This window comes from Ambystoma mexicanum, chromosome 4p (assembly GCF_040938575.1).
Source record: "Ambystoma mexicanum isolate Mex_15411 chromosome 4p, UKY_AmexF1_1, whole genome shotgun sequence".
Classification (NCBI taxonomy): Eukaryota; Metazoa; Chordata; class Amphibia; order Caudata; family Ambystomatidae; genus Ambystoma; species Ambystoma mexicanum.
The window spans coordinates 1,078,667,196-1,078,687,211 of record NC_090927.1 but is presented as its reverse complement, the minus strand read 5'-3'; positions in this window follow the sequence as shown (position 1 = coordinate 1,078,687,211).

Sequence of the window (20,016 nt, the reverse complement as noted above, 5' to 3'; positions counted from 1 at the left end):
GTGGTCACCTCACAGCGACTCGACAAGGTGTCCTGTTTGAGTCCCAGTGCAAATATCGTATCAACCATGACCCGTAGATTACACTTTTTCCCCCTTGTATTTTCCCCTCAGTTGGGGCCAGAGAGACAAGCTTTTGTATGGGTGTTCCCAAGGCCAGAGTGCAGAAAACAAAGGCACAACTGTTAGTAGGAATGCAGGTATTGAAGGGGCATTAACTGTTGGCTGATCGCGCAGGGCAATGCATACCTATTTTCAATTAAAAAAAAAAAAAACACATTTTTTAAATGCCCAGGAGGTTCCAGACATTGGATTAGAACTCTGGTCCCCAGCATCACAAGACCAAGCGCTTAGCAGTTGAGCCACTGATGGCTGTGCTCATGAGAGCTGCTTTTGGGCGTATATATCTTTCTTCTGCACGTCCCTGTGAGCATACCCATTTGCATTGTGAAATATGTTCACTGGAGAAAATGAGGATAGAACATCTGGCTCCCCGCTCCCCGCTCCCCGCTCCACCAAATACCAGCTAACTGCAGTGGCCTAGAGGTTAAGTGCTTGCCTTACAGCGCTGGGGGCCTGGGTTCGAGTCCTGCTTTCGGCACATAAACGCAATAGTGGGTGCCCACTCTCCTTCTAAAAGGTTCAGTGGGTATGAAAAGAGTTCCTTGGTAAAGGGAGAGTGGAAGAAAGCGAGAGGTGGGACTGAGGAAGTGCAGGGTAAAGGAGGAGGCGGGGCAGGCTAAAAGGGGAGGTAGGGCTGATTGAATGAGTCCCTGTGGAGAGAAGATGGGGCTGGGTGAGTGGGGGTAGGTCTAGGGAGGGTGGCAGAGAGGGGGGACTGTGGAAGTGCAGGGTAAGGAGGAGGAGGGGGAGGTAGAACTGGATGAAAAAAAAAATGTCAGCCCATGCTCTGGTCCCTTTTTCCTTCTCAATGCACCCTTCCCCCCACATTAGGGCCCTCCTACACACCCCCCTCTATAATGCAGGGCCCTCCTCCACCATCACACTATCACTAGGGCCCCCCCTTTATCCTACATCCTAGGGCCCCCCCTTTATCCTACATCCCCAGGCCTACCTACCCCCACTCACTCAGCCCCACCTCCTCTCCACAAAGACCCGTTCATCCAGCCCTACCTCCCCCACCTCCTCCTTCACCCTGCACTTCCACAGTCCCGCCTCTCTGCTTTCTTCCACCCTCTACCAGTGAACTCTTTTCATACCCACTGAACCTTTTAGAAGGAGTGCTGGCACCCACTATTCCATTTATGTGCCAAAAGCAGGATTCGAACCCAGACCCCCAGCGCTGTAACGCAAGCACTTAACCTCTAGGCCACTGCAGTTAGCTGGTATTTGGTGGAGCGGGGGGCCAGATGTTCTGACCACATTTTCTTCAGTGAACATGTTTCACAATGCAAATGGGTATGCTCACAGGACCATGCAGAAGAATGATAAATACGCCCAAAAGGTGCTCTCAGAAAAACAGCCACCAGAGGCTCAAGCAGGTAAGTGCTTGGTCTTGGAATGCTGGGGGCCTGAGTTCTAATCCAATGTCTGGAATCTCTGGGCATGTTTTTTAAAAAAAATTGTAAAAAGTTTTTTTATTGAAAATGGGTATGCATTGCCGGCGCGATCAGCCAACAATTAATGCCCCTTCAATACCTGCATTCCTACTAACAGTTGTGCCTTTTTTTCCTGCACTCTGGCCTTCGTAACACCCATACAAAAGCTTGTCCCTCTGGCCCCAACAGACTGGAAAAAAAGCAGGGGTAAAAGTGTAATCTACAGGTCATGGTGTATTTGATAATTGCACTGGGACTCAAACAGGACACCTTCTCGAGGCGCTGTGAGGCGACCACCGGCCCCTGCATAGCAAGCCAACCTGTATCAGCATCTCACCAGCAGCTGAACGTGTCGCCTGCAGGTTACACATAGGAGGCTGCAGTAGGTCCATTAACCCATTGGGCTGTCGACCCTCCTTCCTCAGAGAGCAGGAAACTGAATTTCCATGTTGCCTTCCTTTGGCACATTAGATCTATCTTTCACCCCAATTCAGAGCATGTGTTGCTTCACGGAGAGCTGATAATCATTGTGAGTTGTGAGCCACTAAAAGCTAAGCAGGTCAGTTAAATCTTTGCCTTTGTCATTGAAGTGTATTGATATGTGCAGGTGAGTCTTCTGTCCTGTGCTACTGTTTGTTTTCTTATTGCTGCTTGGTCATGATTCTTAAATGTAAACACTCTGCTCTCAAAAGTGAAAGCTTTGAAAGACTCTTGATATAACAAGCCTTTCCCACTCTTTGCCCTGGGGGTGAGAGGGCTGCTTTCTGCCTTTAACTTCCTCAATGTTGGGGTGTCTGGCTCCACCACTGACAACCAGGGGTAAATCCTGGAGGGAAACGGGCAGAGGTCTGCGCCCTGCGTCCTCCACGCGTCCCTAACGCTCCCAAACGCGACCACAGCCCTTACGGGCACAGCCCTATGTCCTATGCAGCCCCTCTGGTGCAGCCACCCACACAACTTAGGGTTAGGATCTGTGCTCTTCCATGTAGGCCTGGCCACCTAGGCCCCAGAAAGTGTCACAGCCTGTTTTTGAAACCTTAGTGATGGTGGCCTAGGTGAAGATGATCTTGGTGGAATATTGATGCCTTTTTCCTCCCAGAAGCCACCCCGGGAGCATATTAAAATGAAGGGGTGTGCCTGCTCAGCTGCCCTCTCTTTAACCTCTCTGCCTTAGTGACATTAGTTCTGGGCTCTCCAGGCGAATGTGTCCATCCGGGAGAGAGCTAGGAATAGGACGTCTCTTTCTGCAGGTACAGTGGGGAAGACTCAGAGAGCTGCATGCCTGAGACATCTTTCCTTGTCCCTCGCTCATTGTTGTGTTCCCTAACTTCTAACTCTCTGCCAGGCCAGGCCCTGTTTCTTTTACTGCCAACCCCCCTGACCCCTCGTCTTCGACCGACTTCCCGCTCTATTATGCCTTCTCCTTTTTTGCTCTCTTCTATGGCCCTTTGAAAAGGAATGCAGGCCGAGCTAAGCCTCATGAAGGAAATCTACCAACAAAAGATGCACTCTTCACTTATGGGTTGAGCTGTGAGACGAGTAAGAAGGGCCGAAGGGGTGATTGGGTTGTTCAGCTGGGAGGCACCAGAGGCGTAGCCAGTATTGCCTACCAAATGGGGGCCGAAGCTAATGTAGTTGGGCCCACTGCACTGACAAAAATATCTGTAAATGACCACACAGCGCTGCTGATTGGGTATTTGCAGAATTTGGGTGGGCCTTGCCCCTCAAGCCCTACCCTGCCTCTGCTCTCACCCCCAGGGCAAAGTGTGGGAAAGGCTCGCTGCAGCAAGAGTCTTTCAAATCTTTCACTTTTGAGAACAGAGTGTTTACATTTAAAAATCATGAACAAGCAGCAATAAGAAGGCATGCAGTAACCTAGGACAGGAGACTGCCCTGTGCATATCAATACACCCCAATGAGAAAGGCAAAGATTTAACTGACCTGCTTAGCTATTAGTGGCTCACACATCTCAATGATTATCATCTCTGCGTGAAGCAAAACATCCTCTGAATTGGGGTGAAAGACAGATCTAATGTGCCAAAGGAAGGCAACATTGAAATTCAGTTTCTTGCTCTCTGAGGAAGGAGGGTCGACAGCCCAATGGGTTAATGCACCTCCTGCAGCCTCCTATGTGTTGCCTGCAGGCGACACATTCAGTGCTGGTGAGATGCTGATACAGGTTGGCTTGCTATGCAGGGGCCGGTGGTCACCTCACAGCGACTCGACAAGGTGTCCTGTTTGAGTCCCAGTGCAAATATCGTATCAACCATGACCCGTAGATTACACTTTTTCCCCCTTGTATTTTCCCCTCAGTTGGGGCCAGAGAGACAAGCTTTTGTATGGGTGTTCCCAAGGCCAGAGTGCAGAAAACAAAGGCACAACTGTTAGTAGGAATGCAGGTATTGAAGGGGCATTAACTGTTGGCTGATCGCGCAGGGCAATGCATACCTATTTTCAATTAAAAAAAAAAAAACACATTTTTTAAATGCCCAGGAGGTTCCAGACATTGGATTAGAACTCTGGTCCCCAGCATCACAAGACCAAGCGCTTAGCAGTTGAGCCACTGATGGCTGTGCTCATGAGAGCTGCTTTTGGGCGTATATATCTTTCTTCTGCACGCCCCTGTGAGCATACCCATTTGCATTGTGAAATATGTTCACTGGAGAAAATGAGGATAGAACATCTGGCTCCCCGCTCCCCGCTCCCCGCTCCACCAAATACCAGCTAACTGCAGTGGCCTAGAGGTTAAGTGCTTGCCTTACAGTGCTGGGGGCCTGGGTTCGAGTCCTGCTTTCGGCACATAAACGCAATAGTGGGTGCCCACTCTCCTTCTAAAAGGTTCAGTGGGTATGAAAAGAGTTCCTTGGTAAAGGGAGAGTGGAAGAAAGCGAGAGGTGGGACTGAGGAAGTGCAGGGTAAAGGAGGAGGCGGGGCAGGCTAAAAGGGGAGGTAGGGCTGATTGAATGAGTCCCTGTGGAGAGAAGATGGGGCTGGGTGAGTGGGGGTAGGTCTAGGGAGGGTGGCAGAGAGGTGGGACTGTGGAAGTGCAAGGTAAGGAGGAGGAGGGGGAGGTAGAACTGGATGAAAAAAAAAATGTCAGCCCATGCTCTGGTCCCTTTCTCCTTCTCAATGCACCCTTCCCCCCACATTAGGGCCCTCCTACACACCCCCCTCTATAATGCAGGGCCCTCCTCCACCATCACACTATCACTAGGGCCCCCCCTTTATCCTACATCCTAGGGCCCCCCCTTTATCCTACATCCCCAGGCCTACCTACCCCCACTCACTCAGCCCCACCTCCTCTCTACAAAGACCCGTTCATCCAGCCCTACCTCCCCCGCCTCCTCCTTCACCCTGCACTTCCACAGTCCCGCCTCTCTGCTTTCTTCCACCTTCTACCAGTGAACTCTTTTCATACCCACTGAACCTTCTGCTTTCTTCCACCCTCTACCAGTGAACTCTTTTCATACCCACTGAACCTTTTAGAAGGAGTGCTGGCACCCACTATTCCGTTTATGTGCCGAAAGCAGGATTCGAACCCAGACCCCCAGCGCTGTAACGCAAGCACTTAACCTCTAGGCCACTGCAGTTAGCTGGTATTTGGTGGAGCGGGGGGCCAGATGTTCTGTCCACATTTTCTTCAGTGAACATGTTTCACAATGCAAATGGGTATGCTCACAGGACCATGCAGAAGAATGATAAATACGCCCAAAAGGTGCTCTCAGAAAAACAGCCACCAGAGGCTCAAGCAGGTAAGTGCTTGGTCTTGGAATGCTGGGGGCCTGAGTTCTAATCCAATGTCTGGAATCTCTGGGCATGTTTTTTAAAAAAAATTGTAAAAAGTTTTTTTATTGAAAATGGGTATGCATTGCCGGCGCGATCAGCCAACAATTAATGCCCCTTCAATACCTGCATTCCTACTAACAGTTGTGCCTTTTTTTCCTGCACTCTGGCCTTCGTAACACCCATACAAAAGCTTGTCCCTCTGGCCCCAACAGACTGGAAAAAAAGCAGGGGTAAAAGTGTAATCTACAGGTCATGGTGTATTTGATAATTGCACTGGGACTCAAACAGGACACCTTCTCGAGGCGCTGTGAGGCGACCACCGGCCCCTGCATAGCAAGCCAACCTGTATCAGCATCTCACCAGCAGCTGAACGTGTCGCCTGCAGGTTACACATAGGAGGCTGCAGTAGGTCCATTAACCCATTGGGCTGTCGACCCTCCTTCCTCAGAGAGCAGGAAACTGAATTTCCATGTTGCCTTCCTTTGGCACATTAGATCTATCTTTCACCCCAATTCAGAGCATGTGTTGCTTCACGGAGAGCTGATAATCATTGTGAGTTGTGAGCCACTAAAAGCTAAGCAGGTCAGTTAAATCTTTGCCTTTGTCATTGAAGTGTATTGATATGTGCAGGTGAGTCTTCTGTCCTGTGCTACTGTTTGTTTTCTTATTGCTGCTTGGTCATGATTCTTAAATGTAAACACTCTGCTCTCAAAAGTGAAAGCTTTGAAAGACTCTTGATATAACAAGCCTTTCCCACTCTTTGCCCTGGGGGTGAGAGGGCTGCTTTCTGCCTTTAACTTCCTCAATGTTGGGGTGTCTGGCTCCACCACTGACAACCAGGGGTAAATCCTGGAGGGAAACGGGCAGAGGTCTGCGCCCTGCGTCCTCCACGCGTCCCTAACGCTCCCAAACGCGACCACAGCCCTTACGGGCACAGCCCTATGTCCTATGCAGCCCCTCTGGTGCAGCCACCCACACAACTTAGGGTTAGGATCTGTGCTCTTCCATGTAGGCCTGGCCACCTAGGCCCCAGAAAGTGTCACAGCCTGTTTTTGAAACCTTAGTGATGGTGGCCTAGGTGAAGATGATCTTGGTGGAATATTGATGCCTTTTTCCTCCCAGAAGCCACCCCGGGAGCATATTAAAATGAAGGGGTGTGCCTGCTCAGCTGCCCTCTCTTTAACCTCTCTGCCTTAGTGACATTAGTTCTGGGCTCTCCAGGCGAATGTGTCCATCCGGGAGAGAGCTAGGAATAGGACGTCTCTTTCTGCAGGTACAGTGGGGAAGACTCAGAGAGCTGCATGCCTGAGACATCTTTCCTTGTCCCTCGCTCATTGTTGTGTTCCCTAACTTCTAACTCTCTGCCAGGCCAGGCCCTGTTTCTTTTACTGCCAACCCCCCTGACCCCTCGTCTTCGACCGACTTCCCGCTCTATTATGCCTTCTCCTTTTTTGCTCTCTTCTATGGCCCTTTGAAAAGGAATGCAGGCCGAGCTAAGCCTCATGAAGGAAATCTACCAACAAAAGATGCACTCTTCACTTATGGGTTGAGCTGTGAGACGAGTAAGAAGGGCCGAAGGGGTGATTGGGTTGTTCAGCTGGGAGGCACCAGAGGCGTAGCCAGTATTGCCTACCAAATGGGGGCCGAAGCTAATGTAGTTGGGCCCACTGCACTGACAAAAATATCTGTAAATGACCACACAGCGCTGCTGATTGGGTATTTGCAGAATTTGGGTGGGCCTTGCCCCTCAAGCCCTACCCTGCCTCTGCTCTCACCCCCAGGGCAAAGTGTGGGAAAGGCTCGCTGCAGCAAGAGTCTTTCAAATCTTTCACTTTTGAGAACAGAGTGTTTACATTTAAAAATCATGAACAAGCAGCAATAAGAAGGCATGCAGTAACCTAGGACAGGAGACTGCCCTGTGCATATCAATACACCCCAATGAGAAAGGCAAAGATTTAACTGACCTGCTTAGCTATTAGTGGCTCACACATCTCAATGATTATCATCTCTGCGTGAAGCAAAACATCCTCTGAATTGGGGTGAAAGACAGATCTAATGTGCCAAAGGAAGGCAACATTGAAATTCAGTTTCTTGCTCTCTGAGGAAGGAGGGTCGACAGCCCAATGGGTTAATGCACCTCCTGCAGCCTCCTATGTGTTGCCTGCAGGCGACACATTCAGTGCTGGTGAGATGCTGATACAGGTTGGCTTGCTATGCAGGGGCCGGTGGTCACCTCACAGCGACTCGACAAGGTGTCCTGTTTGAGTCCCAGTGCAAATATCGTATCAACCATGACCCGTAGATTACACTTTTTCCCCCTTGTATTTTCCCCTCAGTTGGGGCCAGAGAGACAAGCTTTTGTATGGGTGTTCCCAAGGCCAGAGTGCAGAAAACAAAGGCACAACTGTTAGTAGGAATGCAGGTATTGAAGGGGCATTAACTGTTGGCTGATCGCGCAGGGCAATGCATACCTATTTTCAATTAAAAAAAAAAAAAACACATTTTTTAAATGCCCAGGAGGTTCCAGACATTGGATTAGAACTCTGGTCCCCAGCATCACAAGACCAAGCGCTTAGCAGTTGAGCCACTGATGGCTGTGCTCATGAGAGCTGCTTTTGGGCGTATATATCTTTCTTCTGCACGTCCCTGTGAGCATACCCATTTGCATTGTGAAATATGTTCACTGGAGAAAATGAGGATAGAACATCTGGCTCCCCGCTCCCCGCTCCCCGCTCCACCAAATACCAGCTAACTGCAGTGGCCTAGAGGTTAAGTGCTTGCCTTACAGCGCTGGGGGCCTTGGTTCGAGTCCTGCTTTCGGCACATAAACGCAATAGTGGGTGCCCACTCTCCTTCTAAAAGGTTCAGTGGGTATGAAAAGAGTTCCTTGGTAAAGGGAGAGTGGAAGAAAGCGAGAGGTGGGACTGAGGAAGTGCAGGGTAAAGGAGGAGGCGGGGCAGGCTAAAAGGGGAGGTAGGGCTGATTGAATGAGTCCCTGTGGAGAGAAGATGGGGCTGGGTGAGTGGGGGTAGGTCTAGGGAGGGTGGCAGAGAGGGGGGACTGTGGAAGTGCAGGGTAAGGAGGAGGAGGAGGGGGAGGTAGAACTGGATGAAAAAAAAAATGTCAGCCCATGCTCTGGTCCCTTTTTCCTTCTCAATGCACCCTTCCCCCCACATTAGGGCCCTCCTACACACCCCCCTCTATAATGCAGGGCCCTCCTCCACCATCACACTATCACTAGGGCCCCCCCTTTATCCTACATCCTAGGGCCCCCCCTTTATCCTACATCCCCAGGCCTACCTACCCCCACTCACTCAGCCCCACCTCCTCTCCACAAAGACCCGTTCATCCAGCCCTACCTCCCCCGCCTCCTCCTTCACCCTGCACTTCCACAGTCCCGCCTCTCTGCTTTCTTCCACCCTCTACCAGTGAACTCTTTTCATACCCACTGAACCTTCTGCTTTCTTCCACCCTCTACCAGTGAACTCTTTTCATACCCACTGAACCTTTTAGAAGGAGTGCTGGCACCCACTATTCCGTTTATGTGCCGAAAGCAGGATTCGAACCCAGACCCCCAGCGCTGTAACGCAAGCACTTAACCTCTAGGCCACTGCAGTAAGCTGGTATTTGGTGGAGCGGGGGGCCAGATGTTCTGTCCACATTTTCTTCAGTGAACATGTTTCACAATGCAAATGGGTATGCTCACAGGACCATGCAGAAGAATGATAAATACGCCCAAAAGGTGCTCTCAGAAAAACAGCCACCAGAGGCTCAAGCAGGTAAGTGCTTGGTCTTGGAATGCTGGGGGCCTGAGTTCTAATCCAATGTCTGGAATCTCTGGGCATGTTTTTTAAAAAAAATTGTAAAAAGTTTTTTTATTGAAAATGGGTATGCATTGCCGGCGCGATCAGCCAACAATTAATGCCCCTTCAATACCTGCATTCCTACTAACAGTTGTGCCTTTTTTTCCTGCACTCTGGCCTTCGTAACACCCATACAAAAGCTTGTCCCTCTGGCCCCAACAGACTGGAAAAAAAGCAGGGGTAAAAGTGTAATCTACAGGTCATGGTGTATTTGATAATTGCACTGGGACTCAAACAGGACACCTTCTCGAGGCGCTGTGAGGCGACCACCGGCCCCTGCATAGCAAGCCAACCTGTATCAGCATCTCACCAGCAGCTGAACGTGTCGCCTGCAGGTTACACATAGGAGGCTGCAGTAGGTCCATTAACCCATTGGGCTGTCGACCCTCCTTCCTCAGAGAGCAGGAAACTGAATTTCCATGTTGCCTTCCTTTGGCACATTAGATCTATCTTTCACCCCAATTCAGAGCATGTGTTGCTTCACGGAGAGCTGATAATCATTGTGAGTTGTGAGCCACTAAAAGCTAAGCAGGTCAGTTAAATCTTTGCCTTTGTCATTGAAGTGTATTGATATGTGCAGGTGAGTCTTCTGTCCTGTGCTACTGTTTGTTTTCTTATTGCTGCTTGGTCATGATTCTTAAATGTAAACACTCTGCTCTCAAAAGTGAAAGCTTTGAAAGACTCTTGATATAACAAGCCTTTCCCACTCTTTGCCCTGGGGGTGAGAGGGCTGCTTTCTGCCTTTAACTTCCTCAATGTTGGGGTGTCTGGCTCCACCACTGACAACCAGGGGTAAATCCTGGAGGGAAACGGGCAGAGGTCTGCGCCCTGCGTCCTCCACGCGTCCCTAACGCTCCCAAACGCGACCACAGCCCTTACGGGCACAGCCCTATGTCCTATGCAGCCCCTCTGGTGCAGCCACCCACACAACTTAGGGTTAGGATCTGTGCTCTTCCATGTAGGCCTGGCCACCTAGGCCCCAGAAAGTGTCACAGCCTGTTTTTGAAACCTTAGTGATGGTGGCCTAGGTGAAGATGATCTTGGTGGAATATTGATGCCTTTTTCCTCCCAGAAGCCACCCCGGGAGCATATTAAAATGAAGGGGTGTGCCTGCTCAGCTGCCCTCTCTTTAACCTCTCTGCCTTAGTGACATTAGTTCTGGGCTCTCCAGGCGAATGTGTCCATCCGGGAGAGAGCTAGGAATAGGACGTCTCTTTCTGCAGGTACAGTGGGGAAGACTCAGAGAGCTGCATGCCTGAGACATCTTTCCTTGTCCCTCGCTCATTGTTGTGTTCCCTAACTTCTAACTCTCTGCCAGGCCAGGCCCTGTTTCTTTTACTGCCAACCCCCCTGACCCCTCGTCTTCGACCGACTTCCCGCTCTATTATGCCTTCTCCTTTTTTGCTCTCTTCTATGGCCCTTTGAAAAGGAATGCAGGCCGAGCTAAGCCTCATGAAGGAAATCTACCAACAAAAGATGCACTCTTCACTTATGGGTTGAGCTGTGAGACGAGTAAGAAGGGCCGAAGGGGTGATTGGGTTGTTCAGCTGGGAGGCACCAGAGGCGTAGCCAGTATTGCCTACCAAATGGGGGCCGAAGCTAATGTAGTTGGGCCCACTGCACTGACAAAAATATCTGTAAATGACCACACAGCGCTGCTGATTGGGTATTTGCAGAATTTGGGTGGGCCTTGCCCCTCAAGCCCTACCCTGCCTCTGCTCTCACCCCCAGGGCAAAGTGTGGGAAAGGCTCGCTGCAGCAAGAGTCTTTCAAATCTTTCACTTTTGAGAACAGAGTGTTTACATTTAAAAATCATGAACAAGCAGCAATAAGAAGGCATGCAGTAACCTAGGACAGGAGACTGCCCTGTGCATATCAATACACCCCAATGAGAAAGGCAAAGATTTAACTGACCTGCTTAGCTATTAGTGGCTCACACATCTCAATGATTATCATCTCTGCGTGAAGCAAAACATCCTCTGAATTGGGGTGAAAGACAGATCTAATGTGCCAAAGGAAGGCAACATTGAAATTCAGTTTCTTGCTCTCTGAGGAAGGAGGGTCGACAGCCCAATGGGTTAATGCACCTCCTGCAGCCTCCTATGTGTTGCCTGCAGGCGACACATTCAGTGCTGGTGAGATGCTGATACAGGTTGGCTTGCTATGCAGGGGCCGGTGGTCACCTCACAGCGACTCGACAAGGTGTCCTGTTTGAGTCCCAGTGCAAATATCGTATCAACCATGACCCGTAGATTACACTTTTTCCCCCTTGTATTTTCCCCTCAGTTGGGGCCAGAGAGACAAGCTTTTGTATGGGTGTTCCCAAGGCCAGAGTGCAGAAAACAAAGGCACAACTGTTAGTAGGAATGCAGGTATTGAAGGGGCATTAACTGTTGGCTGATCGCGCAGGGCAATGCATACCTATTTTCAATTAAAAAAAAAAAAAACACATTTTTTAAATGCCCAGGAGGTTCCAGACATTGGATTAGAACTCTGGTCCCCAGCATCACAAGACCAAGCGCTTAGCAGTTGAGCCACTGATGGCTGTGCTCATGAGAGCTGCTTTTGGGCGTATATATCTTTCTTCTGCACGTCCCTGTGAGCATACCCATTTGCATTGTGAAATATGTTCACTGGAGAAAATGAGGATAGAACATCTGGCTCCCCGCTCCCCGCTCCCCGCTCCACCAAATACCAGCTAACTGCAGTGGCCTAGAGGTTAAGTGCTTGCCTTACAGCGCTGGGGGCCTTGGTTCGAGTCCTGCTTTCGGCACATAAACGCAATAGTGGGTGCCCACTCTCCTTCTAAAAGGTTCAGTGGGTATGAAAAGAGTTCCTTGGTAAAGGGAGAGTGGAAGAAAGCGAGAGGTGGGACTGAGGAAGTGCAGGGTAAAGGAGGAGGCGGGGCAGGCTAAAAGGGGAGGTAGGGCTGATTGAATGAGTCCCTGTGGAGAGAAGATGGGGCTGGGTGAGTGGGGGTAGGTCTAGGGAGGGTGGCAGAGAGGGGGGACTGTGGAAGTGCAGGGTAAGGAGGAGGAGGAGGGGGAGGTAGAACTGGATGAAAAAAAAAATGTCAGCCCATGCTCTGGTCCCTTTTTCCTTCTCAATGCACCCTTCCCCCCACATTAGGGCCCTCCTACACACCCCCCTCTATAATGCAGGGCCCTCCTCCACCATCACACTATCACTAGGGCCCCCCCTTTATCCTACATCCTAGGGCCCCCCCTTTATCCTACATCCCCAGGCCTACCTACCCCCACTCACTCAGCCCCACCTCCTCTCCACAAAGACCCGTTCATCCAGCCCTACCTCCCCCACCTCCTCCTTCACCCTGCACTTCCACAGTCCCGCCTCTCTGCTTTCTTCCACCCTCTACCAGTGAACTCTTTTCATACCCACTGAACCTTCTGCTTTCTTCCACCCTCTACCAGTGAACTCTTTTCATACCCACTGAACCTTTTAGAAGGAGTGCTGGCACCCACTATTCCGTTTATGTGCCGAAAGCAGGATTCGAACCCAGACCCCCAGCGCTGTAACGCAAGCACTTAACCTCTAGGCCACTGCAGTAAGCTGGTATTTGGTGGAGCGGGGGGCCAGATGTTCTGTCCACATTTTCTTCAGTGAACATGTTTCACAATGCAAATGGGTATGCTCACAGGACCATGCAGAAGAATGATAAATACGCCCAAAAGGTGCTCTCAGAAAAACAGCCACCAGAGGCTCAAGCAGGTAAGTGCTTGGTCTTGGAATGCTGGGGGCCTGAGTTCTAATCCAATGTCTGGAATCTCTGGGCATGTTTTTTAAAAAAAATTGTAAAAAGTTTTTTTATTGAAAATGGGTATGCATTGCCGGCGCGATCAGCCAACAATTAATGCCCCTTCAATACCTGCATTCCTACTAACAGTTGTGCCTTTTTTTCCTGCACTCTGGCCTTCGTAACACCCATACAAAAGCTTGTCCCTCTGGCCCCAACAGACTGGAAAAAAAGCAGGGGTAAAAGTGTAATCTACAGGTCATGGTGTATTTGATAATTGCACTGGGACTCAAACAGGACACCTTCTCGAGGCGCTGTGAGGCGACCACCGGCCCCTGCATAGCAAGCCAACCTGTATCAGCATCTCACCAGCAGCTGAACGTGTCGCCTGCAGGTTACACATAGGAGGCTGCAGTAGGTCCATTAACCCATTGGGCTGTCGACCCTCCTTCCTCAGAGAGCAGGAAACTGAATTTCCATGTTGCCTTCCTTTGGCACATTAGATCTATCTTTCACCCCAATTCAGAGCATGTGTTGCTTCACGGAGAGCTGATAATCATTGTGAGTTGTGAGCCACTAAAAGCTAAGCAGGTCAGTTAAATCTTTGCCTTTGTCATTGAAGTGTATTGATATGTGCAGGTGAGTCTTCTGTCCTGTGCTACTGTTTGTTTTCTTATTGCTGCTTGGTCATGATTCTTAAATGTAAACACTCTGCTCTCAAAAGTGAAAGCTTTGAAAGACTCTTGATATAACAAGCCTTTCCCACTCTTTGCCCTGGGGGTGAGAGGGCTGCTTTCTGCCTTTAACTTCCTCAATGTTGGGGTGTCTGGCTCCACCACTGACAACCAGGGGTAAATCCTGGAGGGAAACGGGCAGAGGTCTGCGCCCTGCGTCCTCCACGCGTCCCTAACGCTCCCAAACGCGACCACAGCCCTTACGGGCACAGCCCTATGTCCTATGCAGCCCCTCTGGTGCAGCCACCCACACAACTTAGGGTTAGGATCTGTGCTCTTCCATGTAGGCCTGGCCACCTAGGCCCCAGAAAGTGTCACAGCCTGTTTTTGAAACCTTAGTGATGGTGGCCTAGGTGAAGATGATCTTGGTGGAATATTGATGCCTTTTTCCTCCCAGAAGCCACCCCGGGAGCATATTAAAATGAAGGGGTGTGCCTGCTCAGCTGCCCTCTCTTTAACCTCTCTGCCTTAGTGACATTAGTTCTGGGCTCTCCAGGCGAATGTGTCCATCCGGGAGAGAGCTAGGAATAGGACGTCTCTTTCTGCAGGTACAGTGGGGAAGACTCAGAGAGCTGCATGCCTGAGACATCTTTCCTTGTCCCTCGCTCATTGTTGTGTTCCCTAACTTCTAACTCTCTGCCAGGCCAGGCCCTGTTTCTTTTACTGCCAACCCCCCTGACCCCTCGTCTTCGACCGACTTCCCGCTCTATTATGCCTTCTCCTTTTTTGCTCTCTTCTATGGCCCTTTGAAAAGGAATGCAGGCCGAGCTAAGCCTCATGAAGGAAATCTACCAACAAAAGATGCACTCTTCACTTATGGGTTGAGCTGTGAGACGAGTAAGAAGGGCCGAAGGGGTGATTGGGTTGTTCAGCTGGGAGGCACCAGAGGCGTAGCCAGTATTGCCTACCAAATGGGGGCCGAAGCTAATGTAGTTGGGCCCACTGCACTGACAAAAATATCTGTAAATGACCACACAGCGCTGCTGATTGGGTATTTGCAGAATTTGGGTGGGCCTTGCCCCTCAAGCCCTACCCTGCCTCTGCTCTCACCCCCAGGGCAAAGTGTGGGAAAGGCTCGCTGCAGCAAGAGTCTTTCAAATCTTTCACTTTTGAGAACAGAGTGTTTACATTTAAAAATCATGAACAAGCAGCAATAAGAAGGCATGCAGTAACCTAGGACAGGAGACTGCCCTGTGCATATCAATACACCCCAATGAGAAAGGCAAAGATTTAACTGACCTGCTTAGCTATTAGTGGCTCACACATCTCAATGATTATCATCTCTGCGTGAAGCAAAACATCCTCTGAATTGGGGTGAAAGACAGATCTAATGTGCCAAAGGAAGGCAACATTGAAATTCAGTTTCTTGCTCTCTGAGGAAGGAGGGTCGACAGCCCAATGGGTTAATGCACCTCCTGCAGCCTCCTATGTGTTGCCTGCAGGCGACACATTCAGTGCTGGTGAGATGCTGATACAGGTTGGCTTGCTATGCAGGGGCCGGTGGTCACCTCACAGCGACTCGACAAGGTGTCCTGTTTGAGTCCCAGTGCAAATATCGTATCAACCATGACCCGTAGATTACACTTTTTCCCCCTTGTATTTTCCCCTCAGTTGGGGCCAGAGAGACAAGCTTTTGTATGGGTGTTCCCAAGGCCAGAGTGCAGAAAACAAAGGCACAACTGTTAGTAGGAATGCAGGTATTGAAGGGGCATTAACTGTTGGCTGATCGCGCAGGGCAATGCATACCTATTTTCAATTAAAAAAAAAAAAAACACATTTTTTAAATGCCCAGGAGGTTCCAGACATTGGATTAGAACTCTGGTCCCCAGCATCACAAGACCAAGCGCTTAGCAGTTGAGCCACTGATGGCTGTGCTCATGAGAGCTGCTTTTGGGCGTATATATCTTTCTTCTGCACGTCCCTGTGAGCATACCCATTTGCATTGTGAAATATGTTCACTGGAGAAAATGAGGATAGAACATCTGGCTCCCCGCTCCCCGCTCCCCGCTCCACCAAATACCAGCTAACTGCAGTGGCCTAGAGGTTAAGTGCTTGCCTTACAGCGCTGGGGGCCTGGGTTCGAGTCCTGCTTTCGGCACATAAACGCAATAGTGGGTGCCCACTCTCCTTCTAAAAGGTTCAGTGGGTATGAAAAGAGTTCCTTGGTAAAGGGAGAGTGGAAGAAAGCGAGAGGTGGGACTGAGGAAGTGCAGGGTAAAGGAGGAGGCGGGGCAGGCTAAAAGGGGAGGTAGGGCTGATTGAATGAGTCCCTGTGGAGAGAAGATGGGGCTGGGTGAGTGGGGGTAGGTCTAGGGAGGGTGGCAGAGAGGGGGGACTGTGGAAGTGCAGGGTAAGGAGGAGGAGGGGGAGGTAGAACTGGATGAAAAAAAAAATGTCAGCCCATGCTCTGGTCCCTTTTTCCTTCTCAATGCACCCTTCCCCCCACATTAGGGCCCTCCTACACACCCCCCTCTATAATGCAGGGCCCTCCTCCACCATCACACTATCACTAGGGCCCCCCCTTTATCCTACATCCTAGGGCCCCCCCTTTATCCTACATCCCCAGGCCTACCTACCCCCACTCACTCAGCCCCACCTCCTCTCCACAAAGACCCGTTCATCCAGCCCTACCTCCCCCACCTCCTCCTTCACCCTGCACTTCCACAGTCCCGCCTCTCTGCTTTCTTCCACCCTCTACCAGTGAACTCTTTTCATACCCACTGAACCTTTTAGAAGGAGTGCTGGCACCCACTATTCCATTTATGTGCCAAAAGCAGGATTCGAACCCAGACCCCCAGCGCTGTAACGCAAGCACTTAACCTCTAGGCCACTGCAGTTAGCTGGTATTTGGTGGAGCGGGGGGCCAGATGTTCTGTCCACATTTTCTTCAGTGAACATGTTTCACAATGCAAATGGGTATGCTCACAGGACCATGCAGAAGAATGATAAATACGCCCAAAAGGTGCTCTCAGAAAAACAGCCACCAGAGGCTCAAGCAGGTAAGTGCTTGGTCTTGGAATGCTGGGGGCCTGAGTTCTAATCCAATGTCTGGAATCTCTGGGCATGTTTTTTAAAAAAAATTGTAAAAAGTTTTTTTATTGAAAATGGGTATGCATTGCCGGCGCGATCAGCCAACAATTAATGCCCCTTCAATACCTGCATTCCTACTAACAGTTGTGCCTTTTTTTCCTGCACTCTGGCCTTCGTAACACCCATACAAAAGCTTGTCCCTCTGGCCCCAACAGACTGGAAAAAAAGCAGGGGTAAAAGTGTAATCTACAGGTCATGGTGTATTTGATAATTGCACTGGGACTCAAACAGGACACCTTCTCGAGGCGCTGTGAGGCGACCACCGGCCCCTGCATAGCAAGCCAACCTGTATCAGCATCTCACCAGCAGCTGAACGTGTCGCCTGCAGGTTACACATAGGAGGCTGCAGTAGGTCCATTAACCCATTGGGCTGTCGACCCTCCTTCCTCAGAGAGCAGGAAACTGAATTTCCATGTTGCCTTCCTTTGGCACATTAGATCTATCTTTCACCCCAATTCAGAGCATGTGTTGCTTCACGGAGAGCTGATAATCATTGTGAGTTGTGAGCCACTAAAAGCTAAGCAGGTCAGTTAAATCTTTGCCTTTGTCATTGAAGTGTATTGATATGTGCAGGTGAGTCTTCTGTCCTGTGCTACTGTTTGTTTTCTTATTGCTGCTTGGTCATGATTCTTAAATGTAAACACTCTGCTCTCAAAAGTGAAAGCTTTGAAAGACTCTTGATATAACAAGCCTTTCCCACTCTTTGCCCTGGGGGTGAGAGGGCTGCTTTCTGCCTTTAACTTCCTCAATGTTGGGGTGTCTGGCTCCACCACTGACAACCAGGGGTAAATCCTGGAGGGAAACGGGCAGAGGTCTGCGCCCTGCGTCCTCCACGCGTCCCTAACGCTCCCAAACGCGACCACAGCCCTTACGGGCACAGCCCTATGTCCTATGCAGCCCCTCTGGTGCAGCCACCCACACAACTTAGGGTTAGGATCTGTGCTCTTCCATGTAGGCCTGGCCACCTAGGCCCCAGAAAGTGTCACAGCCTGTTTTTGAAACCTTAGTGATGGTGGCCTAGGTGAAGATGATCTTGGTGGAATATTGATGCCTTTTTCCTCCCAGAAGCCACCCCGGGAGCATATTAAAATGAAGGGGTGTGCCTGCTCAGCTGCCCTCTCTTTAACCTCTCTGCCTTAGTGACATTAGTTCTGGGCTCTCCAGGCGAATGTGTCCATCCGGGAGAGAGCTAGGAATAGGACGTCTCTTTCTGCAGGTACAGTGGGGAAGACTCAGAGAGCTGCATGCCTGAGACATCTTTCCTTGTCCCTCGCTCATTGTTGTGTTCCCTAACTTCTAACTCTCTGCCAGGCCAGGCCCTGTTTCTTTTACTGCCAACCCCCCTGACCCCTCGTCTTCGACCGACTTCCCGCTCTATTATGCCTTCTCCTTTTTTGCTCTCTTCTATGGCCCTTTGAAAAGGAATGCAGGCCGAGCTAAGCCTCATGAAGGAAATCTACCAACAAAAGATGCACTCTTCACTTATGGGTTGAGCTGTGAGACGAGTAAGAAGGGCCGAAGGGGTGATTGGGTTGTTCAGCTGGGAGGCACCAGAGGCGTAGCCAGTATTGCCTACCAAATGGGGGCCGAAGCTAATGTAGTTGGGCCCACTGCACTGACAAAAATATCTGTAAATGACCACACAGCGCTGCTGATTGGGTATTTGCAGAATTTGGGTGGGCCTTGCCCCTCAAGCCCTACCCTGCCTCTGCTCTCACCCCCAGGGCAAAGTGTGGGAAAGGCTCGCTGCAGCAAGAGTCTTTCAAATCTTTCACTTTTGAGAACAGAGTGTTTACATTTAAAAATCATGAACAAGCAGCAATAAGAAGGCATGCAGTAACCTAGGACAGGAGACTGCCCTGTGCATATCAATACACCCCAATGAGAAAGGCAAAGATTTAACTGACCTGCTTAGCTATTAGTGGCTCACACATCTCAATGATTATCATCTCTGCGTGAAGCAAAACATCCTCTGAATTGGGGTGAAAGACAGATCTAATGTGCCAAAGGAAGGCAACATTGAAATTCAGTTTCTTGCTCTCTGAGGAAGGAGGGTCGACAGCCCAATGGGTTAATGCACCTCCTGCAGCCTCCTATGTGTTGCCTGCAGGCGACACATTCAGTGCTGGTGAGATGCTGATACAGGTTGGCTTGCTATGCAGGGGCCGGTGGTCACCTCACAGCGACTCGACAAGGTGTCCTGTTTGAGTCCCAGTGCAAATATCGTATCAACCATGACCCGTAGATTACACTTTTTCCCCCTTGTATTTTCCCCTCAGTTGGGGCCAGAGAGACAAGCTTTTGTATGGGTGTTCCCAAGGCCAGAGTGCAGAAAACAAAGGCACAACTGTTAGTAGGAATGCAGGTATTGAAGGGGCATTAACTGTTGGCTGATCGCGCAGGGCAATGCATACCTATTTTCAATTAAAAAAAAAAAAACACATTTTTTAAATGCCCAGGAGGTTCCAGACATTGGATTAGAACTCTGGTCCCCAGCATCACAAGACCAAGCGCTTAGCAGTTGAGCCACTGATGGCTGTGCTCATGAGAGCTGCTTTTGGGCGTATATATCTTTCTTCTGCACGTCCCTGTGAGCATACCCATTTGCATTGTGAAATATGTTCACTGGAGAAAATGAGGATAGAACATCTGGCTCCCCGCTCCCCGCTCCCCGCTCCACCAAATACCAGCTAACTGCAGTGGCCTAGAGGTTAAGTGCTTGCCTTACAGCGCTGGGGGCCTGGGTTCGAGTCCTGCTTTCGGCACATAAACGCAATAGTGGGTGCCCACTCTCCTTCTAAAAGGTTCAGTGGGTATGAAAAGAGTTCCTTGGTAAAGGGAGAGTGGAAGAAAGCGAGAGGTGGGACTGAGGAAGTGCAGGGTAAAGGAGGAGGCGGGGCAGGCTAAAAGGGGAGGTAGGGCTGATTGAATGAGTCCCTGTGGAGAGAAGATGGGGCTGGGTGAGTGGGGGTAGGTCTAGGGAGGGTGGCAGAGAGGGGGGACTGTGGAAGTGCAGGGTAAGGAGGAGGAGGGGGAGGTAGAACTGGATGAAAAAAAAAATGTCAGCCCATGCTCTGGTCCCTTTTTCCTTCTCAATGCACCCTTCCCCCCACATTAGGGCCCTCCTACACACCCCCCTCTATAATGCAGGGCCCTCCTCCACCATCACACTATCACTAGGGCCCCCCCTTTATCCTACATCCTAGGGCCCCCCCTTTATCCTACATCCCCAG